General features: G+C 40.7%; 1 non-coding gene across 1 annotated transcript; it reads left to right on the forward strand.

Moving 5' to 3' along the window:
- Positions 1-4165: 4165 nt before the first annotated feature.
- On the forward strand, positions 4166-4329 carry LOC149310014 (U1 spliceosomal RNA). The gene has a single exon (XR_016282046.1). It is a non-coding gene; the product is annotated as a U1 spliceosomal RNA (small nuclear RNA).
- Positions 4330-13127: the final 8798 nt, after the last annotated feature.

Here is a 13127-nt window from a genome sequence, read left to right on the forward strand (position 1 = left end):
AGGAAATTGAGGAATAATTGAGTGGATTTGCCTTTTCTAAAACCACATTTCCTGAAATGATAAGATTTTTCACTGGCTCTTGGACAAATAAGGAATAACAGGAGTGACCATATTAAGCCTAAAGGTGTGTACACAAGAGTCCCTGTAAAAAGACAATGAGGCTAGTTGTCATACCAAAGTGGGTGTCACGTCACAGAGTACATGAATAGTTCTATTTTCATTACTACTTTATCTTTTGCATTTTAGTTCACATTGCAAAGATTTTATTTGAATCACTATACAAAAGCAGATTTTTTTTAAAAAAAGGCAAAATAAATAGGTTTTAAATATCCTCCTTTTGATTTATATTAGTCCAAGCGTATGTAGTGATAAAAGTGCTAGACTAGGACTCCAGGAGACCAGGATTTGAATCCCCATTCAGCCATGAAAACATACTGGGTGATCTTGGGCAAGTCACACTCTCTCAGAGAAAGATACACACACACACACAGAACATATCTTGCCAAAAAAAACCCATGATAGGGTTATCATAAGTCAAAAGCAGGTTGAAGGAGAGCACACACAAAAGTAATGCTTAAGAATTAGTAATGCAATTGAATTCATGCTCCTCTTCTCCAGTCATTCTCTAGGACAGTGATGGCGAACCTATGACATGCGTGTCAGTGCTGACACTCATAGCCATTTGGGGTGACACGCGGTGCCCCCCGGAACAAACCTGCTTTTGGGGGGCCCCTGCCCGCCCCTGCCCGGTTCTCCCCAATTGGGGCCTTTGTCCCGGGCCCAGCCTCCGGGCCGGGCGCACTCATGCGGCCATTACCGTGGCCGCTAATGTGGCTGGTCGGCCACCCACCTCCTCCTCCTCCTCCTCCATGGCCGCGCCACACCGCCCTCTGCCTCCACCGCTCCTCCTCCCCCTCCCCCCAGCGCAGCTGCTGCGCAGCCTGCGGCGCTTGCCTGGGCCACAGCCGGCAGCAGCACGCGCTTGCCCTTTTGCGTGCTTGCACGCGGGGCTTAAGGGGCAGCGCTCGCCTCCTAAGCCTTCTGGCCAATGGCAGATGAACAGGGGCTGGCCTAGTTTCCAGCCCCAGTCTGCCATTGGCCAGTGTCAGGAGCCTTGAAGGAGGAGGAGGAGGAGGAGGAGGCAAAGGAGGAGGATAGACCTCTGGGGCAGGGGGAGGGGAAAGTTTTTTTTAATTATTAAATATATTCAGCCCAGCCTTGGTTATTTTATTTTATTTTATTTTTGTTATTAAATAACAAAGTGTCCTCCATTTTTACCATGTCTAAGAAACATGCATTTATATTAACATTTTTTAAAAAATCATTATTTTTTTGGCGTGTCCTCCATTTTTCAAAAAATGTGTCCTACATTTGTAAATTATTTTTTTTGTCAAAGTGACACACCACACGAGTTATGCTCGATTTTTTGCCGAATTTTGACACACCATGCCAAAAAGGTTGCCTATCACTGCTCTAGGAGTAGAATTACTTCCAGTCTATGCTATTTCAGATTACCAAAGGAAGGATTGCATACACTTCATGGGCAAAGACATTTGACAAAAAGATAAGCTGCATTTGTGATCATTTTATTCTTCTGTATGCATATCTTCCAATTGTCCCTATTTAGCAGTGACAATGCCAATTCATTCTCGATCATCACACTTTTTCAGCTGCTTTAAAAAGCTCCCAGTTTCTTCCTCCTCTCATTCCCCCCTTTGTCCTCAGTACTGCAGCCACAAGGTTGTGAGTTCAATCCCAGGCAGGGCTCCAAGGTCCACTCAGCCTTTCATCTTTTAATATATTGGTAAAACAAGTACCAGCTTGTTGGCAGCAATTGGATTACGCACTGTAAACTGCTTAGGGGATGCTAGTTCACTGATATGCGGTACAGAAATGTACTTGCTATTGCTATTGCTATTTACTTGTCCACACTCTAATGTTGTTTGAGTCCAACATGAGTCCTTGTTTCCATCTCTGAAATGGTAGATGGCATGTACTTTTAGGGAGCTTAACTTCAAAACATAATTTCCACCTGTCCCTGCACAGATATTTGTTTACAGGCTCAGCTGATGTAGTTTTGGAAATCTCTGTTGCTTGAGATAACTTTCCCACTTCAGCTTCACTCCCCTTCTCTCCCTCCCATCCATCTTGCCATGAGAATTCTAGGAGCTGAAGTCTAAAAAATGAAGTTTTCTAAGTCCTGTTTTTATTTGTGATCAACCTAAATATATGAGCATAATATGGACACACAGGCATGGTCAGTTTTTCTTAAAGGTTAAGAAATAATCCATGCATGCACACACTAGACTGACCCTTTTATTTGTCCAAACCTAGCTCTAGTTTGGGTTAGGATTGGACTCCAGGTGTAGTTTACTTCTCCTAATCTACTCAGGTCTCTTCTTGCTGATGTGGAGAAACCTTGTGGGATCTCAAGGTAGGTTCCAGTTCAATGAAGCAAAACTATTCTTGTGTGAAAAATTAAAAATCAATAATACAGCTGCTCTGGAGGCTTCTTGTGTGAGCAATGACCAATGCAGGCTGGAACTGAAGCAAAACCATTAATTTCCTGTGATGCTGACGTGTATCTACTGCTAGCAAAACCTTTAGTCATATAGCTATTCAAAATTATTTCAATAAGAAATGGGCAGCTGTAGCAAAAGTAAAAGGTTAAATGCTAAGGATAAAATACTGATGCATTGAAGTGGGTAAGAAAATAAATGAGATGAGGTTTATATATATTCCTCATCTTCAGTTAGCCCTCTTTCATTTGCTTCTCATGCTGGTCACAATAGCTGCTTTTAGACATCATCCTAGCTCTCCTTCTATGTTCCAGCCATGGTAGTCCTATTAAAAAGAATGACTGCTAAGCAGAAGCTATCGGACATTCAGTCCAACATCGATAAATGAAACTTGTTATGTAGTTTGGTACAGAGAATTTTCAGCACCCTTCCCAATCTATCTGGCCTCTATTTGGGGAAAAACTATAACAGTAAAAATGGGTAAATTTACATTCTGAGCAAATTCATCTGTCTGTTATTCTATTCAAATTAACATGTTGGATCAAAGAGACAAAACACAAGGGCCAGCATCCCATTAGTGGCATGTGCAAATGGAAGTCCACTTTGTGCCTGTGTATGTCCTTTTTTTGGTCATTGGCTGCTGCCACACTGCAGAATTAATACAGTTTGATGCTGCTTTAATTGTCATGGCTCCATCCCATGGAAACCTGGGATTTGTAGTTTGTTCTGGCACCAGAGTTCTCTGTTGGAGAAGGCTTAATAGCTCACAAAACTCCAAGTCCCAGAATTCTGTAGCATTGAGCCATGGCAGCTAAAGTGTCAGCAAATGGCATTAATTCTCCACAGTGGAGACTGGTATTCTCTTCCACCCTCTGAAATTTCCAAAGACCTACTCAACCCGCCCCCCCCATCTACAATGGCTCAGGTTGTTTGAGTGACCATATCCTCTCATATGAATCTATTCATGTTTTGAGATCTTCTGGGGAGGACTTTTTCTCTGTCCTTGCACCCACACAGGTACTTCTTTTGATAACATGAAACTCAGTGGCTGCGCCCAGGTCTCTTTCAAGAGAAGTTAGACTGGTACCTTCTTTGCTATCTTTCTGCAGACATGTGAAGACTTTTCCTTTTTTAAAAAAATCAGCAGACCTTTGAAGAATGAATGCTCAAGTAGAATTGGCATCGTGTAACTAATTTTGTGTAATTTATTATTTTCTTCAATAATGAAGCTCTAACTCAGGGGTGGGAACCATGTGGCTCTTCAGATGTTTAACTGCAGTTCCCAAAATACTGTTGTTAGTGGTGAAAAATATTGGGAATTGTAGTCCAGCAATCACTGGGTACCACAAGTTTCCCACAGATAATTGAACTGTGTTACATTCTGTTTGCAATTTAAGGTAGTATCACATCACTTGATTTGTGCTGTAATGGTACCTTATTAGTTGGTTTTATGGTTTGTGGTTGTGGCTTCACTGAATGGTGGCTAGAGAATATCATGTGTTTCTATAATGCTGTTTCTAAAAGCTTTTGTAACTACTTTGGGGGTCCTCATCTCAATGCAGGAGTGAACACCCTGCACCCCTCCCAATTATGTTGTAGACTATAATTCCCATCAGCCTTAATTAGCATAGCTAATAGTGAGAATTATACTTACCTGGCAGGGGAGATAACCATGATCATGAAGATGGTTTTCCCAGGGTGAGGCTCAGCCATTGTGCTGTGGGTGTGCTGACCCATGTGATTTCTCCAAAGGCAGGAAACATGACTGCATAATTTGTGGTGGAATGATAGAAAATGCAGTCTAACCTTACAGTTTATTTCAGTATATTTACTTCTATTTAAATCCCACCTTCATTTTTTTTAATAAAAAATCCCTGGAAGTATAGCAAAAATGTTAAAACAATTAATTGATTAATATTGATTATTTAGTTAATTAATCATCTTAGCACTGTTATTCTCCATGGTGGAATACCCATATAAACAAGCAAATCATGCTAAAATCTGAGTGCTTCCATCAAGTGTTGCCTAATCTCATTCAACTCCCATAAAGACAACAAAGGGAAAGAAGACTGGGAGCTGGCAGGTAAATTCATGAAACCTAGATGATTTTTCAACAAAAATATGATAAACCTCTAGTGTTTGTCATATAGATTGCTCCTAACTCTGGACATGCACTGGCAGTCAGTCAGTCTATCTTCCACACTAACCTATCAAAGATAGTTTCAGTAACAATGATGTTAGCTCTGACCTTGAAGGACAACCATATATATATATATATGCAAGAGAAGCACTCTTGTGCTGATGTGGTTAGAATATACAGAGAAGAACAAAACTGGAAGGTATATAAGTGCACTCTGGTGGATTCAGGATTTCAGAAGAAAGAGGACGCTTTTGTCCATAAACAGAAGCAACATCACTGCAATAAACAGGCAGATGAAGCTTGGATTTTACAAAAGGGAGGTGGAAGGGGTGGCACATGTCAGAAACGTGTCAGTAATACGTGGAAATTTCCTCAGTGAGGAGGAAAAAATTGTTTTAAAAGAGAAAAAAACTGAAGGTTATGACCTGACACATAATCAAAACATTGAAATGTCTGAAAAATGATGTCTTCTATACTAGCTGGGATCCTAGTTGTTTGTGGTGAGTGCAGGTATGAAGCAGGAAATATTAAGGGGGGGGGGGAATCACTGGAGAATGCTGCAGATTTTTGAACTGCCCTCATTAAAAACAATACCTGTGGATGATCTACTTGGGAAATACTGAATAGTATCCTGCATTTGCCTTCTCTACCTTCACTTAATGGTTACCAGTTATGACATATAAGGGTGAAAATCACATGCTCCCTTTTTGATTTGACGTCTCTAGCCAGCAACTTCCCTTTCTAATTCCAAGAATGCTACTCTGCAGGAAGGATGCATGAATCAGTTCATGGCTGGTCAGTGCTAGACACTAAGCTGAATTATATTTGTTAGCCCCAATTAGAGATAACATTAACTCAGTTGTCAAATGGTGAGTCAACATGTAGGAGAATCTTCTTGATTCAATGGGTCTATTCCAACTGAGGCTAGCAACAGTGAGTGCAGTTTCAGCCAGCAAATGCTTGGTCCCTGTAGGGGATTTCAGGCATACATTTTATGGACAAGACAGAATCAGAGTCCAAGTTCCACAAAGTGGCTTTCTCAATTCTCCACTGGAAGCCTGTAGCAGGCATGGGAACTGAATCTGATGATCTGTGTCTCAGATTGCTTCATTTGACCATCTTTCCTTTGTGTTGCATAGAAAAGAGAGGAAATCTTACTAAACAAAGGGCTTGTATATTTCATATGCCTGACAGGCAGTTGCATGGAAGGTGCTCAAAGCACTAGTCAGGGAGAGAATAAGGGGAATAACGATTTAATTAGGAAAAGTCAGCATGGATTCACAAAAGGGAGTTCGTGCTTAACAAACGATAATGGGATTTCCGGAGCTGTAATAAAAACTGCTGACAGAGGAAAGAGATAGCTCCAATTTACCTGGATTTTTATGCAGACCCTTTAGAGTATGCAAAGGGGATTGTTCTTCCCTCCCTCCTCATCCTCTCTGAGAATGATAGGACTATGAAATATCATAGGAAAAAATCTCTATGGTAGCCACACCCTTCATTAAAACACAATGCTATAGGAATAAAAAACCAGTTTCCTTCCAGTCTCTGTCCCTACTGTAGACTTTCTCAGAAAAATGAAGCAATATGTCCCAAGCAGCTGCTGTCAGCAATGACATGGCATGCATATGACTGTCGTTATTGCTTTTGTCATTTTCATTATGATCAATATCACATAATAATATTAATGTCATTCATACGCTATCCTACAATCATTTTCTCTGAGTGGCTGCCAATAAAAACATTAAAAGTGATTTTGTTGTTTGTATGTGCTGTCGATTCCACTACAACTTATGATGGTCCTATGAGAGGTCATCAAGACACCCTGTTGTTAATAGATCTGCTCAGATTTTACAAACCCATGGTTGTAGTTTCCTTTGATGAGTCAATCTACTCATAATGTGGTCTTCTTCTTTTCCTGCTGGTGTCAACTAAACATTATTATTATTTCCTATGAGTCAAGTCATTTCATTATATGTCCAAAGTATAATAGACTAATTTAAGTTATTTTGGCTTCTAGTGAGAATGTAGGCTCAGTTTGCTCTCAGATCCATTTATTTGGCAGTGCACAGTAGCTGTAAAACAATCATCCAGTAGATTTCAAATGAACTGATTCCCCGCTCCCCTTGCTGGGCTTCTTCATTGTCCAGCTTTTACATTCCTGTATAGAAATCAGGAAAATTTGGGGCAAGGATGATCTTGAGTTTGGGTATGGAATGACATTATTTTTACACTTAAGTATCTTACCTAGTTCCTTCAAAGCTGCCTTTCCAAGGTTTTTTATTATTATTTCTTATGGTATTTATACCCGTCCTTCAGCCCTAAAGGCTATCAGAGCGGCTTATAATTATTATTTTTAATAAGACGGTTCCCTGCCCTTAAGCTTACAAACTAAAAAGATACGACACAAAAGGAGAAGGGAATGGTGATGGGGAAGGGGATCAGATCTAGCAGTTCCTCTCTCCCTGTAAGGTCTGGACCAAGGCAGATGGACTGGAGGGAGGGCTCTGCTTCTTAAGGACAGGCCTGATGCCATTGGACTTGTCTTTTCACTCCTCCCCAGGCCAGATGGAGACAGATGCCATGGAGGGAGGGCTCTGCTTCTTAAAGTTAAAGAATGATGCACTCTTTGGCAAAGAAGCTGAAGACCTCATAAAACTACAAATCCTAGAATTCCCTAGGATGCCACTACAGCCCTTAAAGTGGGGTCAAACTTCATTATTTCTACAGCGTGGATGCACCCTGGGATAAAATCAAGTTTATTATCCCCTATGTATTGCAAACACAGGTCCTGTTAAGTTGGTTGTAAATAGATCAAAAACAGTGAAGTGAAGTAAGTCATGACTGATGTATCATGCTAGCTGTACTGGATCCTTTTTTGGGAACTTCTCTGATTCAGGCATTGTCCTCCTCCTCCTCTTCCTCCTCCTGATCTGTGGCTTTCCAGCATTATCTTTTCTCTGGTCACATCTCATCCTCTCTAAAATATTATAAACCATGCTCTTTGAAGTTATGGCTGTTCAAGAATGGGGCATGCTAGAGAACAAATAAGAAACCATATAGCTGGCTGGTAGCCATGGAGATGCTTTCAATCAACTTTCACTGTGCCATTTACTTGTTTGAAAAGCAGGGCCTTAAGACGTCAATGGTATTGACACCAATGCTTGCCAAAGATGGATCCTCACATGTAAGACTACACTTCCCAAAATTCCTGACCATTATCCTTACTGGCTGGCATTTCTAGGAGCTGAAGTCCAACAACAACTGAAGAGCTAAGCAGGAGCCACTGTTTTGCACATTCTGCAAAGCAGCAATGATACTTCTGGATAAAAGGCCAGTTAGAAAAACCTCCACTTCTCCATTTAAACAGGCACAAGTGGAGCGTAGATGCAATTATAAATCATAGTCCCTCTTCCTGAGTGAGCCGAATCACTTCATGAGTCCAATAGCTGTCTGGTCTGAAAACTTCCCAGAACGATAATTGACTTCAAAGGAGGAAAGAACTTGCTTGAACATCAGAAAGAAATGACAAATGTGAGTGTGGCATGTAGGGCTGTGACTAGAGGAGAGTCACTAGGATTAGTATTAGGATCAATTTTGTTCACTTTATATATCAAGCAAGAAGAAGCAGTAAGTGGATTACCCTTGCCGCCGACAGAAAGTGCTAGGGCAGTCAAAACAAAGGAGGAGGGTGACCAAATTCAGCAGAAAGAAGCGAGATAAGTAGCTTATGAAATTCAAAGTACGTAATATAAGGTAATGAGTCTGGCAATGAAGTGCGAGGGGGAGAAATAAAAGCCCTAGTTTGGGGGGGGGGGGGTTTGAATAGACATTCAATAATAATATATTGTGAAGCATTCGGCCAGAGCAGATCTGAGATTAGAGGAGAAGACGGCTGTAGCTCCATTAGCAAAAGTGCTGAGCAGAGCAGTGAGGCAGGGTGATGTCTTGGGCTGGTGTGGAAATAACCTGCTGTACAATAACAGAATGACAGATGATAAGGAGAGGGTCCCATATGCTGCAAAAGTGTCAGGACTGCAGACATAATATTTGCTATTTACATCCTCCTACGCATTACCTTTGTATAACATTAGACAGCATGTTATAGGGATGCTATAGCACGGTTTGGCTGTGGGAATGAATTGTGGAGGTAATCCTTTGGCTAGAACTGCTGGACGTCTCCAAGGGAAGCAAGCACAAGATGAAAAAGAGGACTGCCGTGAGGTATGGCATTCACATTCCCGAAGTGAAGCAGAAGGGATAGGTACTACAAGGCAGGCTGAGCTCATTACAAATGGAAGGGCACAGCCTTGTGAACTTCAGCTAAGGGCCAGACACCAGAGGAATTTAGGCAGTGCTTTTCAAGACAACAAATGAGCCAAGGAACTTAACAGAGGGCAACAGCACTAGGCCCAACAGAGGTAAACAGTTTTAGAAGGCATCTGACATGTACTCTTCAAAAGGGGGTCTTTCAGTGAAGTAGAGGTGCATCTATTAACCCCTCAAAAAAGGGCCAAGACACTGATTTCTCAGAATCCCCTCACTGTCTGCCTCCATCCATAATATCCATCTCCTGTGTCAAATGACCATGAAAGATACTCATCCCAGTAAAGGGGGTTTTGGCTGTCGAGTTTTTATAGGGACTAAATGAGGGCATCACTAGAAGTTTTTTTCTAAAACTTCCAACTCTGTCCTTGCCCTTTTTTTTTTTTTTTTTTTTTTTGAGGGTCAGTTGCCAACTGCCTCTGTTAAACTGGTTGAGATAATAATCTAAGACATGAAAAGTTACTTTTTTGAACTACAACTCTGAGAATCCTGCAGTTAGCATGGCCACAGGCCAAATGTTTGAAGAATACTGTGAACTGTAGTCCAAAAAAGTAACCATTCCAAGCCTTTGGGTATACTTATTATTTATTATTATTAAGCTTTATTTCTAGAGAGCTGTAATTATACACAGCGCTGTACAAAGTTGGTAAAATTAAGGAGTATACTTCACTTGTAGTTGTCAAAGGCAGTCCACTGGAACTGTAGAAGCTAAATAAAATATACTTGTTTGTAGAGCCCAGGGTGGGACTAGTGAGAGATGTATTAGATGGCAACTCTATTCTGACCTTATATTATGGATTACATTCAGCATGCAGTCAGAGAGGAGATTCTTGTTGAGTAGCCCCACCTCCAATATTGCCAAATAGATGCTATCTAAAGCACTCATAAATAGCTGCAGGGGAAGGGACTGTGCACATATAAGAGAACATACAAAGGCTTCCAGGAGACTTGAAACCTTTGTGCTGCTGGAGTTCCAAGTTGTATGAAAGCCATATGTATAAAGGCCATCATCTTGAAGATATTTATGCAGACAACTGGCAGGAGGTAGAACAGGTTGACAATTTCACATGCAGGATATCAGTGCTATTGTATTTATTCCCAGATACAAAGGCTGAACCGGGCTGATGGGTGGCATCACTAGGGTTGGTGTCACCCAGTGCAGTAATGCATGGTGTCACTACACCCATACAGAATCCCTAGTAATGGGTTTTTTTTGTACTATTGTTGTTATTATTGTGTGCTTTAAAGTCATTTCTTATGACAACCATAAGCCAACCCTACGATGGGGTTTTCTTCACATGTTTCTGCCATCCTCTGAAGCTGAGAGGATGTGACTTGTCCAAGGTCACCCACTGAGTTTCCATGGCTGTGCAAGGATTCTAACCCTGGCCTCGAGTCATAGTCCAATGTTGAAACCACTACCCCATGCTGGGTCTCCTGTTTGTTGTACCAGTGTTATTCATAAATCATAATTCCCATATATCAATGAATGTAATGGTAACAGTTGTGACATGAATAACTAGCAAGGTTAAAATTATACCTTGACATTACACATCATATGCACAGTCTAAATGTATTTACATGTACATATTTTCATGTGGTTAAAGTGAAAATTTGGAAAGAGATTATGATTTTAAAGAAAAATGTAAAATATTTTTTAAAATTAATTTTTAAAAATAAAATAAAATTTCAAATTTTAAAATTTTGTGAAAAACTGGGTCCCCTGCTGCATTCTCCCACTGGGCCTTGCTCCAGTCACACCATCTCTTCAGTGCTTTAAAAGGATGCAGGTAAACACCACAACCTATTTCTACCAAAAGACAGATGTTTGGGGAGCAGTGGTGTCACCTGGTGCAGCCCACACACCCAACACTCCATACAGACACCCATGGAGCTGATGAGTTCATCAACAGAAAAAAGTTATATACTGTGGTGGATATATACTTATGGTGGATGACCTCAGAATATTGAAGGAGTGGGGCATTGTCATCTGCCACTTGTCTGGACTTTAACCGCCATACCCACCCATTCTTGAAAACTGACAAATGTCATTTCTCTCTCAAGGCTATTTCAAGCATAACACAGGGGATTAGCATACTGGCTTTCATTCCAGCACTAGATGCGGGATGTAAACTCACTGGAACGGATTCTATCACACAACTCCATCCTTGGGCAGTACTCATCAGGTACCCAACCTAGGCTTCTCCCAGACCTTTTAAAGAACAGGAAAATCCCTTTCTTTTAAAGGTCTGGGAAAAGCCTGGATTAGGTACAGGGTGAGTACTGCCGAGGGATGGAGCTGTGTGCTAGAATCTGTCCTGGTGAATTTACATACTAGCTACTCTTTTAAAAAAAAAACTCCTGATAAACAAGAGTCAGGAACTTAGGAACCGAAAGGGAAACTAATGGATAGGAAGAAGGAAGGAAGGAAGGAAGTTATTCTGTTAGACATTTTTGACCTCACAGTGTTGAAACGGGACTGTAGCTTCTGCCACAGTGTTCCTCTCATCCTTGAAATAAATGTTTGCCGAACTGTGAAAAACAAGCTATTGACCATATTTCTGTCAGAGCAGATTCATATTTGGCTGTGCATTATCACCATGAATATCTTGTTTGCATCAGAGGCTTTTGGATAAAAAGGGAAGGGGTGGTAAAAATAGAAAGAAAGAAACACTTTTAGCAGATAGTCATCAACCAATTTTAGTTCAGAAAATTCTTAATCTTTCTCATCAGAGCCTGCCAATCTAGCTTGCAATACCAACTCCCATCAGTGGTGCTCATTGGGACATGCCTAATGATAGTCTTGCTTTCCCTTGAGCTTCGAGAGAGGTTTCTAAAACACAACTGTGCCCTACATAACGTGTGAGACAGAGACATCAAGGGAATTCTAGTCCTTAGTGAACCTCAAGTACAAACCCGGGCTGTTCTCTTCTATCTTGTTCTGAGTCAATCTAAATGCATTACAGACCACAGAGTCACAAACTGTATTTGATTATTTATAACCATAAAATAAATGGAATAATTTGGGACTTGTGAATTTCTTCTTCTTCAGCTGCTACAGATAAGGCATGGAACAGCAAACTCCCTCATGGAAATATATGATTAATGTGTGCTGAATTTATAACAACCTGGTATCTGGCAGCCATTGAGAAGCTGCTCAGAACTTGTGCTTGCCATCCTTCTCTTTGTACGCCACACAACTTTAAATGCAACTTCCTGATAAGCCAAATCAGATCAGCTAAATGTATACACTTGAAAGGAATAGTCCCCATTATCACTATCATCATCATAATCATTGTGCCTTTTTTCTGAACAATTTTCACTCCTCAAGATACAGAGCACATTTCTATAATGCATCCAGTGATCAGCACCTAATGATCAGCTATAAAGACAAAGATGATATATCTAAGCTTTAGAAAATATTCCTGGACATTAGTCTGCCAAGATGAAAGAAAGATGTGGGGTTGACTGATGTGTCCATCAGTCAGAGGTTTCCCATGATTACAGCTACCTATATAGGCTGGACAAAGCTACATCAAAGTCCTCATTAGGAAGATGCGAACGTCTAAGCCGACTACATAGCAATGGCTCTAAGACTAATATATTTTCTCCTGAGTTCTAGCAGATGCATAAAATATATATAGTAGATGGTATTGAAACTTTTCTGCCAGATTTTCTGTGATGTATTCTTCTCTTGTGTAGAACAAAACAACAAAGCAAGTCCTTCCTTATTCCTCAGCACTGGGTAGGCAGAGTTTTTCCTAATTAGCTTTCCTTAATTCTGCGGTGTGAATATTGAAATAATAAAAGAAAAATGAACTGATCACCTTTATTCTTTTCTTTTTAAAATATTCCAGGCTTAGATATAATTTATCAAGCTTCTACAGCTATCAGATTTCCGGAGGAAGGGAGTGAGTTGTGATATTTCATGTGTTGAGTGGAACAGTAAAAGATACTCACCCTACCTATGCACATATGGACAATTCATACAACAGTTTGGGAAACAAATGATCTTTCAGATAAAGTTGGACTACAAATCTCAGCTGTTCCAGCTAGCAATATCAATGGAGAGGAATGCTGGGAGTTGCAGTCCAGCAACAACTGGAGGGTCACATGATTCCCACCCTTGAGAATTAATAACA

Source organism: Sceloporus occidentalis, unplaced genomic scaffold (assembly GCF_023333645.1).
Source record: "Sceloporus occidentalis isolate IW3139 unplaced genomic scaffold, rSceOcc1.0.p SCAF_7, whole genome shotgun sequence".
NCBI classification, from domain to species: Eukaryota; Metazoa; Chordata; class Lepidosauria; order Squamata; family Phrynosomatidae; genus Sceloporus; species Sceloporus occidentalis.